Source organism: Lygodium microphyllum, chromosome 11 (assembly GCF_053477565.2).
Source record: "Lygodium microphyllum isolate KBCC chromosome 11, Lygodium_microphyllum_v1.1.10, whole genome shotgun sequence".
NCBI lineage: Eukaryota > Viridiplantae > Streptophyta > Polypodiopsida > Schizaeales > Lygodiaceae > Lygodium > Lygodium microphyllum.
In genome coordinates this window covers 85,864,855-85,877,851 of record NC_141145.1, presented here as the reverse complement: position 1 = coordinate 85,877,851, position 12,997 = coordinate 85,864,855, and positions in this window count along the sequence as shown.

Below are 12,997 nucleotides of genomic sequence, written 5' to 3'. Positions count from 1 at the left end.
AAAAGTTCCTGGCCAATCGGGACCACCCAACCTTAGGACGGACCCATGGCCCATCCTCCGCACTTTCCTCGGTTTGTTTTAGTTAAGTAATTATCTAACACGTTAGTTGGACATGTAATAATCAGATTCTTTAATTAATCCGTTAAGCACTGGTTCCTACACGTAATCTTATCACGTGACATAGAAAAATAATATCAAACAAGTTCTTTATTAACATATCATCATATTTATCTTTGAAATACAAGGAGTTCCGCCCGTAAGCTTGTCCATAATCCGCCCGAAGGCTATCCACTAATCCACAGGGATCACTATTCCAAGCTTCTGCCCATAGACTAGTATGCGGGCCTCGAGATCCAATCGCGAGTCATGTTAGCCTCTTGTGCAGGACCCGAAAGGCGAGGGATTTATGGCCAGAGCCCCCCCTGGCACCCAAGCGTCCTCCTGCTCCAAGTAGAGCTCAACGGAGAGACCTCTCGCGGCAGGTTTGGTCCACATTCCTGGCGCGGTCAACAACCCCCTTGGTTAGAGTTAGGCAGGCAATCAGGGGTAACTAAAATTACCTCTCTCTTCAGGTCTTCAACTTGAAGTATAGATATTCATTTAATTTGTAATTCATAAATCAAACAGTGCTCTAAAATCTCTAGCAAGCACAAACATTTCCATTAACCGATCTTGTTGTTGGCAAACTGCTAAGGAATGATTCTTTCCTTTCGAATGTATCAGTACTCGTTGCACGTTGTCTTGCAACTTGGCAAGATCCCTTATATTCTGGGTTAGGGCGTACCCTATTAACCCAACTTGATCAACCCTAAAGTTCATTGGATACTTTAGTTTCCGGTTTTTAACCTTCCTTACTTAGAAGGATATCAAAGAATACATCTTTTTGCAAGATAACTTGTGTAAGGATCCACCATCCTTGTTGAGGGTATTTAACCTTTCTTCTTGTGAATAAATCACAAGACCATATGACTTCGTACTTGCTGCGCAAGTCCTGCATCGTAATATGCGATGAAACAATTCGTTTCAGTTTCTTTAAGCTGACGTTTGTCAGACCTAGGGTCTCCTTTTATTATTTTCTTTAAGAACCTCAGGGACAAACTCTAGTTCTTTTACATTACGATTTATTAACCCTACAATCAGGGAAGGTGGGCAAGTATTTAAGGTATAAACGTTTCTTGGATTAAAATCATTTCCAATGCATATTTCGTAGCATAGGTATTTCTAAGTTTATATTAATTCGGTTAACTTTTAGAAGGTAATATCGAGATCACCTCGACACGATTGGCTATCTATGTGACGATTGATTTTTCAGTCCTAAACTTTATTGCTTCGAGGTTAAGCAAATTCAATTAATCTTCCTTCTTTTCCTTGCGAACAAAACTCATGCCAAATAAACAATCTTTCCCTTGCTAAGATATGCAATTAGCAATGATAACTTCCTATAGTTTAAGCAACGTAAGAAACCTTTCATGAATTTCATCTTCTATGATGATTCATTGAAAAACAATAGGGGTGAATGGTGCAAGATGCAATTTTTATACCTTCAAGATTTAACTAAAATATACTACTATAGTGGGTAGATAATCTTGCTCGTAATTCGCTTTAATGCATAATGCTATTTGAAGGAAAACTATGTTTTATACTTTATCCATTTTGCAAGTTTAAATAACTAGGACAAAATATATCTTGTCCCTAACAACTCATCTAGCATGATTGAATTAAAACCGATATAATACTAGGAAGGGAAAACCTGGTTTTGGGGTGAGATATCCACATGGATATCGAGAGATGACCCTCCCGCAGCTACTCCTTGGACTTTCTTAGGTGGCATCGTGGTTGTAATCCTTCGAACATGAAAGTAGCTTTACACTCCTTTTCGGAATTCATCGTCGCTTCAATATTCCTCTTCTTTCTTTCGAGGCAAGGAGCTGTTAAGGGATTAACCATGAGGAAGGGGTAACAAGACCTGTAAGGTCTTAGCTTCTTCAGAGAGGGAAAGGTTTAGAAAGCCTAAAAGAAAAGGCCCTATAGGGATTTATACACGAGGGGGGGGGGGGAGGGGGAATGGTGTGTGTGAGTGTGGTTTCAAAAAACATATGAAGGGTCTTGAAAGGGTATAAAAAAGGGGATCTTGAAGGGATTCCTGGACAGGGGTAAGCCCCAATCCAAGGGGATAGTTGAAGGGTGAAAGGGGGTAAAAACATAAGAAGGGCATACTAATTTAAGCACCGGGGGGGGAGGGGGTGTTTGTGGTTTTTGAGGCCAAGGGGAGTGGGGGTTTAATAACCCCACGGGAAGGGGTTAAGGGTTTAAGATCGGGGGGGGGGGGGGGATGAAAGGATAAAAGGGATATGAGGGGGGTGAAAGGGTAAAAGGGATATGAGGGGGGTGAAAGGGGGCTTAATTAGCCCCCCCCTTAAGAAGCCTCTACTAGGAAGCTTCTCTGACGTGGCAGGGGGGGTAACGAGCCATCCGAAGCTATGAAGGCAGGAGTGGGGGCTCAACAGCTTCTTCCACGGCCTTTGGCAGCGACGCGATGCCTCCTCCTCTTCCAGTGGCACTGTTCAGTCTCTCCCTCCCTACTCTCGTTCTCTCCTGGAGGTGTCACGGCTCCTTCTTTTCCCTCCCCTAGCTAGCTCTCATGGTGAAGGTTTTATAGGGGGAGGGAGGGAATTTCTCCCTCACGGTGTGTCGCCCTGCATGCCCGTGGAGCCGAGCAAGCTCCAGCGAGGAGCTTGCTGGCTCCTCTATCGCCTTCCCTCCTTCTAGCACGACGCGCCGCTGATATATATATATATATATATGTATATATATATATATATAATATCTAAAATATTACATTATCTCCCCCTTAGAGGAATCGATATGTCCTCATCTCGAGATAAACTGGGGATATTGATGGTTGAGAGTGTCTTCTTCTATCCATGTGGCATCCTCTTCAGGATAATCTTTCCACTAGTCGAGGTATTCTCTCAAGGTTCTGGATCTTAATTGTCTCTCCCTAACATCTAAGATCCTATCAGGCCTTAGCTCAAGGACTCCTTGGCTAGGCATTACTATTTGTTGGTCATCAAGTATATGGTTAGGGTTGGGTACATATTTTTTCAATAGGCTGACATGGAATACATTGTGAACCTTTAGGTTCTCAGGGAGTTGCAATCTATAAGCATTGGGTCCTAGGTATTTGAGGATTTTGTACGGCCCACAATACCTTGGACTTAGCTTCTTGCAATCTCCTAGGGATAGAGAACTCTTTTTAGGGCGTAGCGAATGAAGACCATGTCTCCTTCTTTGAAGACTCTTTCATGACGCTTCAAATCTGCGTATACCTTCTGTCTATCCTTCGCCACTTGTATGTCTTGTCTTATTGTCTTTATTTGATAATCCATCTCTTCCAACATCTGCCTTTACGCTTCAACCCTTAGGGTTGGATCAGAAAAGTTTAGTGGACTTAGACAATCATGACCATACAATGCTTGGAAAGGGGTCATCTGAATGCTTTGCTGGTAAGAAGCATTGTAGGCAAATTCAACCAATGGCAAGTATTGAATCCACCTCTTTGGCTCTCGAAAACAGTATGCCCTAAGAATATCCTTGATGACTTGATTTACTTGCTCTACTTGGCCATCCGTTTGGGGATGGTAGGCGGTGCTAAAATAGAGTTGTGTTCCAATAGCTTCAAAGATAGCTCTCCAGCAGTGTGATGTGAAGAGAGAATCTCGATCACTAATGATTCTTCTGGGTAAACCATGTAGCTTGAATATCTCCTTGATAAACAATCTTGCAATGTCGGAGGCTTTATAGTTTGTTTTTATTGGAATAAGGTGTGCAACCTTAGTAAGCATGTCAACCACAACCATGATCGAGTTGTATCCTCCCTGGACTTGCGGTAAGCCTACAACAAAATCCATACTGATGAATTCCCATTTCATTTGGGGAATGTCAAGCGGTTGCAGTTTCCCTGGCATCATGACATGTTCGGCTTTGATACGTTGGCAAGACAAATACTCAGTGACATAATTGAGAACGTCACCTTTGAGCCTCTCCCAATGGTAGCTCTTCCTAACTGTATTAAGAGTCTTAGCATAGCTAGGATGTCCTGCGAAAGGGGAATCATGAGCTTCCCACATTATTTTCTGCTTAAGTGATTGGATTGTTGGTATACACAACCTTGTTCTGTAGTAAACAAGTCCATTATCAATGGAAAATTCCTGATACTTAGCTTGCAACTTTAGATTCTGATCCTTGATAGAGATCTCCTTTAGCATTGTTTGGTAGGCCAAATCATGGCATGCTTCTTCTCTAGCTAACTCAAGTATAGGGTTGTTTGGCATAGATACCTTTGTAGCTAGAGATCTGGCCGTTGATGGATTCTGCAAGATTAGGGAATTTAGGAATGCCTTGCGACTAAGTGCATTGCCAACTACATTCTCTTTCCCTGGTAGGTACTTGATTTCAAAGTCATATTCCTCCAACACTTCAATCCACCGACGTTGCCTCATGTTGAGCTCGTTTTGGGTAAAGATCCATTTGAGACTCTTATGGTTGGTTACTAGAGTAAACTTGTTACCCAACAGGTAGTGTCTCCAAAGCTTTAGAGCATGGATGACAGCTAGTAACTCCAGATCATGCATAGCATAATTCTTTTCATGGCTCTTCAATTTCCTTGAAGAGTATGCTACTGGATGACCTTCCTGCATAAGTACACACCCCAAGGCAAGAATGCTAGCATCAGTTACTACCTCAAACTCCTTATTGAGGTCTGGAAGTTTTAGAATAGGTGCTGATACCAAACTTTGCTTCAATCTGTCGAAGCTATTTTGTTCGGGAGTTGACCATGTAATGGAAGTCTGCTTCTTTAGTAAATCCGTCAGAGGTGCTGCAATCAAAGCATAGTTTTTTATGAAGACCCTATACCATCCTGTCAATTCAAGAAAGCTGAGTATTTCTTTGACAGATACTGGTGTTCGCCATTCAAGCACATCTCTGACCTTGGCTGGGTCCAGTGATATTCCTTCCAATGATACTATGAATCCCAGATATTCAATGTGACGCTTGAAGAATGCACACTTCTTCATTTTTTCATACAGCTTATGTGACCTCATTGTCTCAAGGACAATCCGAAGTTGAGGTTCATGATCTTCTTCCTGTTTAAAATAGACTAAAGTGTCATCGAAGAAGACAAGCACAAAATCATCAAGATATGGCCTAAAGATATCCTACATTAACCTATTGAAGGTGGCAGGTGCATTCGTAAGCCCGAATGACATAACCAGGAACTCAAAGTGCCCATATCTTGTATTGAAGACTATCTTTGGGATATCTTCTTCCTTGATCCTTATCTGATAGTAACCTGACCTGAGATCAATCTTGGAGAAGATCTTTGCACCCTGAAGACGATCAAGAAGCTCATCTATTCTAGGAATAGGATACTTGTTCTTGACTGTTGATTGATTCAACCCTCGGTAATCAATACATAGTCGAAGTGTCCCATCTTTCTTTTTCTGGAATAGTACTAGAGCTCCCCACGGTGAATTGCTAGGCCGGATGTAGCCCTGATCTAACAGTTGCTTGAGTTGTTCCTTCAACTCAATTGCTTCTGGTATAGACATTCTATAAGGTCTCTTTGCAATTGGTGCTACTCCTGGCACTAACCTAATCTCATTATCTACTTCTCTTTGAGGTGGAAGCTCAGTCAACTCTTCAGGGAATACGTCTGCGTATTCCTTTAGCCAAGAAGGTCCTTCATGAGACTCTTGCTTTTGATCTAACTTGTTGAGTTTGATCAAGTAAACGGGTAATCCTTTTCTGACTTCTTTTAGGATCCGAGATACTTTGGCCAATTGGATTCTTGGCACTCTTGCCTCACCTTGAGTTGTGATTAATTCCCTTTCAGAGTTTTGAAAGGAAACTTGACCCTTTCCACAGTGAATGTGGGCGTCGTTGGCCCTAAGCCAATCCATTCCGAGTAGACACTCATGGATACCTAAATTCATGACTCTCAATTTTACCGAAGTCTTCTTTCCTCTCAGAAAGAATTCCACCTTAGCAGTTTGCCTAGTACAAGTTACCTCATGACCATTTGCCAATTCCACAAGCAGGGTAGGTGCTTCTACTGTGGCTATTCTTACTCTTTTTGCACATGCTGGTGAGATAAAGGAATGTGTATGGCCACAATCAATCAAGGTTTTGAAACCTTTACCTTGATAGTCTGACAATGTCTGAATCACCGAGAACTGGCGATTCGATCGTTTCTTGTGTAAAGCGGCATAAACTGTCTCTCTTTCGAATTCTGCTTCCATGGTCGGATCTTCTTCTTCCCCTCCTTCACACATTTTCCTATTGGCAATGCAGGAGGCTCTTCCTCTTCCTCGGGTAGCGGCTCCTTTACTACGGCCTGTTCCTTGGAAAGGCGCTTGGCAATGTCCTCCGCCGAGCTTGGGACATTCCCTCTTGAAGTGACCGGGTTCGTTGCAGTGGAAACAATGGAGGTTTCGGCCATTACTTTGAGTAGGAACAAAGTTCTTGACGTTATTCATCCTTGCCTTCTTTCTTTGTCCCTGATTATGACCTTGAACCCTCTTCATTTGAGGTCTGAATGCTCCTCTGTTGGGGTCATTATAAGACCAAGTTTTGCTACCCCTTGGTCTAGCTTGTACCTCCTGAATTATAGGCGCCGCTCAAATGAGTGCATCCTGAAGATCTGATGGACGCATAGATTCGAGACAGGTATTTACTAGTGGATTTAAGCCCGCACAAAATTTGGACACCTGCTCATGTCCATCTATGGCGCATACTTTAAAACTGAGACGAATTTAGAGTAGTATGCATCAAGAGTGAGTCCTAGCTTTTTTAGCTCGTAGAACTCATTCATTTTCTGTGTGCGATATGCAGGTGGTACGTATCTTCCCTGCACGGCTTTCTTCAGCTTCTCCCAGGTAACGGATTCCTCTACGATCCTTTAATCCCTGCACCATTGCTTCCACCAAAGTCTAGCTTCGCGGTGAGTTTTAACTTGGCGAGCATAGCCTGATTGGTGGGTGCAGTACCAGCTACTTCGAAGTAATCCTCCATGGATTCAATCCAAATTTCAGCATTAGCCTGAACGAATCTTCCTCTCCTGTCAAACTCGGGTGGCTTAATCTGCTTGAGAAGGAACTTCTTCTCCTAGATCACAGCAGTACTTGATGTAGGAGGCGAATTAGGAACCTGTACCTGGGGTTGTGCCTGAATAAAGGTTTTCTTAATGTTATTATACGATAATCGACGTTAGCTTATCTTTAATTCAGCTATCTCGTAAACAATATAGCTACTTAACTTTTTATCAACTCTTATGCACAGCCAGATATTGATTTAAAAAAAAGTCTTTATTTGTATTTACATGGGCATAGCCCTTTCAAATACAACGTTTCATGTGATGATAAGCCAATTGTTACATTTAGTTTGGGGAGAACAACGTTGTATTGCATTTATCTACAGGAACTGTATAATAGTAAGGTTTTGGGTCATGGATCTTTAGGAATCGATAAGTCATTGGAAGTTCAGGATATCCTTTCCGTTGGAATCCATACTTCTCATGGCGGCCCAACACTTTAATCCTGTCGGCGGGGATTACACGAGTTACTTCCTCATATACATATGAGTTCATTTCAACCCTCCGACCTCGAATATGTAAAGTCGAATTTACGTGAGCTTCCACAAAAACGAACATCTTCACGACTTTCAAGTCTTCCAACCACTTGATCCTCTTAGGTTGGTCTGTAGATAAGCAAACCGGTGAGCGGCTATATAGTAGATTCCTCAAGTACCCGTCCATCTTCATTCTATGTACAAAGGTGATGGATTATAGATCTGCTCCAGGATGTTCATCATCCCAATTTTTTGTCTATAAAGTGGAGAATGCATTGCAGTCATAAACATGACTCGAAGTACCAAAAACTTGTTCCATGCTTCGTAATTCTGCAAGACAGCATCAAAGGTAAGGAAATGTTTGGACAGCAATAATTTCTTTACTTCATTCCATTGAGATTTCATAAAATCTATTTCATTGTTGGTTGGCCCTGATACCAACTGTAACGTGTCCACTAGTATCATCCATGACACGTCTTAGCAGTCCATCGAAAAAGATGTCCAGAAAGCTCTGCCCGGCACTCCCATGGAATGTTATAGGTTGTGCGATCTAGGGCTTCTCGCATCTGCCACGTAGCAGAAGTATTCTAGCCGTTCCCACTTAGGATCAATCAGAATTAGGGTTTTCCTGATTGGTCATTACCTAACAGCAACTAGCGTCGGACCCAAGCGAACTACTTTACGCAAAAACGACAGGTCCGAAGCGGATTCATGCTGCACTTGGTTCAAGCAGAATGGGAAACGAGAGGGATGCAAAGCTTAACCTCTCTGCCATAAGGCATAGTCCCATTCCGTTCCCCTAAAACATCGTAAATCGGGTAAGACATAACTCTAGGTCATCGCTTTCATTGTTCGTGTCCTTTGATGATCATCCCGCTGTTCTTGGAGATTTGAGAAAAGTTCCCGGCCAACCGGGACCACCCAACTGTAGGACGGACCCATGGCCCATCCTCCGCACTTTCCTCGGTTTGTTTTAGTTAGGTAATTATCTAACACGTTAGTTGGACATGTAACAATCATCTTCTTTAATTAATCCGTTAAGCACTGGTTCCTTCACGTAATCTTATCACGTGACATAGAAAAACAATATCAAACAAGTTATTTATTAACATATCATCATATTTATATTTCAAATACAAGGAGTTCCGCCCGTAAGCTTGTCCATAATCCACCCGAAGGCTATCCAGTAATCCACAGGGATCACTATTCCAAGCTTCCGTCTGTAGACTAGTATGCTGGCCACGAGATCCAATCCCAGTCACGTTAGCCTCTTGTGCAGAACCCGCAAGGCGAGGGATTTACAGCCAAAAGCCCCCTTGGCACCCAAGCGTCCTCCTGCTCCAAGTAGAACTCAACAGAGAGACCTCTCGCAGCAGGTTCGGTCCAGTTCCCGGTGCGGTCAACAACCCCCTTGGTTAGGGTCAGGCAGGCAGTCAGGGGTAACTGAAACTACCTCTCCCTTCAGGTCTTCAACGTGAAGTATAGATATTCATTTAATTTGTAATTCATAAATCAAACAGTGTTCTAAAATCTCTAGCAAGCACAAACATTTCCATTAACCGATCTTGTTGTTGGCGAACTGCTAAGGAATGATTCTTTCCAATCTTTCCCTTGCTAAGATATGCAGTAAGCAATGATAACTTCCTAGAGTTTAAGCAATGTAAGAAACCTTTCATGAATTTCATCTTCTATGATGATTCATTGAAAAAAAATAGGGGTTAATGGTGCAAGATGCAGTTTTTATACCTTCAAGATTTAACTGAAATATACTACTATAGTGGATAGATAATCTTGCTTGTAATTCGCTTTAATGCATAATGCTATTTGAAGGAAAACTATGTTTTATACTTTATCCATTTTTCAAGTTCAATTAAACTAAATTCCTTCATCGTAAATAACTAGGAGAAAATATATCTCGTCCCTAACAATTCATCTAGCATGATTGAATTAAAACAGATATAAAACCAAGAAGGGAAAACCTGGTTTTGGGGTGAGATATCCACATGGATACCGGGATATGACCCTCTTGCAACTACTCCTTGGACTTTCTGAGGTGGCATCAAAGTTGTAATCCTTCAAACGTGAAAGTAGCTTTACACTCCTTTTCGGAATTCACCGTTGCTTCAATATTCCTCTTCTTTCTTTCAAGGCAAGGAGCCGGTAAGGGATTAACCACGAGGAAGGGGTAACAAGATCTTTAAGGTCTTAGCTTCTTTGGAAAGGGAAAGGTTTAGAAAGCCTAAAAGAAAAGGCCCTATAGGTATTTATACGCAGGGGGGGGGATGGTGTGTGTGAGTGTGGTTTCAAAAAACATATGAAGGGTCTTGAAAGGGTATAAAAAAGGGGATCTTGAAGGGATTCCTGGACATGGGGTAAGTCCCAAACCAAGGGGACAGTTGAAGGGTGAAAGGGGATAAAAACGCAAGAAGGGCTTATTAATTTAAGCATGGGAGGGGGGGGTGGGGGGGGGGGGAATTTGTGGCTTTCAAGGCCAAGGGGAGTGGGGGTTTAATAGCCCCATGGGAAGGGGTTAAGGGTTTAAGACCGGGGGGGGAGGGGTGAAAGGATAAAAGGGATATGAGGGGGGTGAAAGGGTAAGAGGAATATGAGGGGGGTGAAAGGGTAAAAGGGATATGAGGGGGGTGAAAGGGTAAAAGGGATATGAGGGGGGTGAAAGGGGGCTTAATTATCCCCCCCTTAAGAAGCTTCTACTAGGAAGCTTCTCTGACGTGGCAGGGGGGGGTAACCAGCCATCCGATGGCTGCAAAGGCGGGAGCGGCGGCTCAACAGCTTCTTCCACAGCCTTCGGCAGCGACGTGATGCCTCCTCCTCTCCGAGCAACAACATTCAGTCTCTCCCTCCCCACTCTCATTCTCTCCTGGCGGCATTATGGCTCCTTTTTTTCTCTCCCCCAGCTAGCTCTCATGGCGAAGGTTTTATAGGGGAGGGAGGGAATTCCTCCCTCATGGCGTGTCGCCCTGTATACCCGTGGAGCCGAGCAAGCTCTAGCGAGGAGCTTGCTGGCTCCTCTATCGCCTTCCCTCCTTCCAGCATGACGCGCCACTGAAGATTTTTTTAAAAAATAAATTATATATATATATATATATATATATATATATATAATATTACACTCGCACGGCATGAGATCCACTGCAACTATATGCAATAACTTTTAGATGTATGCGCACATGAAAGAGCACATATCATTGAGTACACACATTTCTTGCATGCACAATATTTGGGATATTCATCACAAAGTTAGTAATCTCTGGTTGAGTGTGTACAGTGGTTGGGTGAGTAGAGGGTCGTGAAGGATGCCACCAATTGTGAGATGGGTTGTTCATATCTCGTCAACATCTGGAGAACCATCATTTCTTGAGTGATTGTGAGAATCTGGATGGGTGGAGCAGAGATTGATATTTTATTGATGAGAGTTGAGAGGTGAGGATAAGGAATTTTAAATTAATCAAGGAACTATGTTTGCATTATGCATGACATGATCACATGTAGATAGCTTAGACACAAATTTCTCAAGTGCATTCATTATTATTGTGTGTAGCATCGATTGATTGGTTGCATATCATGAATTCCAACATTGCATATTTTTCCAAATCATGAATGATTGGGCATGGAGTTCATTTTAAAAACCATATTTTTGCTAGGAAAAACTGCATTAAAAAAAACAGGTTCATATCCAGAGAATATTTAATTTCAAGACTCAAGGATCAAACGAAAAGGTCATAAGTTTTACATCGTCAGCAAGTATTTCTTAAAGAATGTGCTGAAAGTGTGTTCAATTACAAGAACAATAGGCCAAGGAAGGGAATAAGGCATCCAAGATAAAAGATGGAGAGAAATGATGCGATTTACAAAAATCAATATGTTTGCCCATTTTTAATGGATCTTTGTAATTCTACTTGTACTAACTTGTTGACCAGATGTGTTCCGATCGTTTTGAGTATCCAAACAACTATATTCGGAGTTCGAATGACGAAGTTATGATCCAAGCAAGTTGAAAATAGGAATAGGGTAGAAAAAATGAAAATAATGAAAAGCAATAGAAAAGCAAAAGCTAAAAGCGAAAAGCAAAAAGCCTAATGTATGTGAGTGTGGATAGAAAACTATATAAGGAGATAAGAATGGAGAGTTAAGGGCCTTCCCCCTCATATATAATTGCATTTTGTGAGAGAGGAGAGTGGAGGGTCGCATACTAGAGTGAGCCCTTGTCATGCTGATTTGGAAGTTGAAGAGTTTGGATTTGTGGCACCGAGTGCTGGCTCAAGGTTGTTAAGGTACGAGAATATATTTCACTTGGTTTGTTTTCGAATTGTTGATATTTTTGTTGTGTTGTGGTTTTGTGATGCTCTACTCGAATTTGGGTTTTAGTTGTTTAAGCTACACGAGGCATTGTGTGTTGTCTTGTTTTCGTGTGTGGCTTGCGGTGTATTGTCAAATATTTGAATTTTTCAAGTTGTGTTGTGCATCCGACAAAGTCAATTATCCCAACCAGCACTCCTTAACATCTCATTATCGGGTTGTGAGTGAGGCTTGCTCTGGATCACCGCTCGCATAACAACGTTAATTTAAATAGTTTATTACAAAACAAGGCCCCTTGTAGAGTGGACAAAGCTTTCTAGCTTGTGATGGGATCTTCTGAGCCGAAGAGATCATGCTATATTTGATCATGCTACTTCATGATCACACCAAATTTATGAGCTCATAGTCTCGTTAAATTTCACTAACCCTTCTCAAATTTCTTACATTATGGGGACACACTTCTCTTTTCTCACGATCCAATACTAAAGTCAATTAAATAGGCCCATGGTATGGGATCCCAAAAGACTTTACCTAGGAATCCACCTTTTCATTTGGTTATCACAAGCATGAATCTAGGATAAGGTAGTCATTGAACACATACATCCCAAACGAATCATACTACCAACGAAAATCACAACTTTGGTTATTAATCATAATGCCATCCATGAGCTATCCTTGCTTTTATCCCTTTTTCAACCCTTTAAAGAAAAATATATTACTTGTTGATAATGAGGCCTCATCGATCTTAACTAAGTTATTTTCTAGTCAATATGATTTTTAGAAATAGGATAAATGTAGTAGGATTTAGGAAGCACTTGATTATATGAAGTAAGTTACATCACTTTGAATGGTACTGAAACTAAATTTTAACTCTATTTAAGTTTCTATGATGTGTTGAAGAACGTGCTTAATATTATCCTTTAGCCATATAAATACTTAATAATTGCAAGGTACCATTATGAGCCTAACATATTTGGGTATCATTTTAGGAAAAAACTCAAATTTCAAATCATTTACTTGCTCTAACTACTTATGCAATGGATGTGGGAGC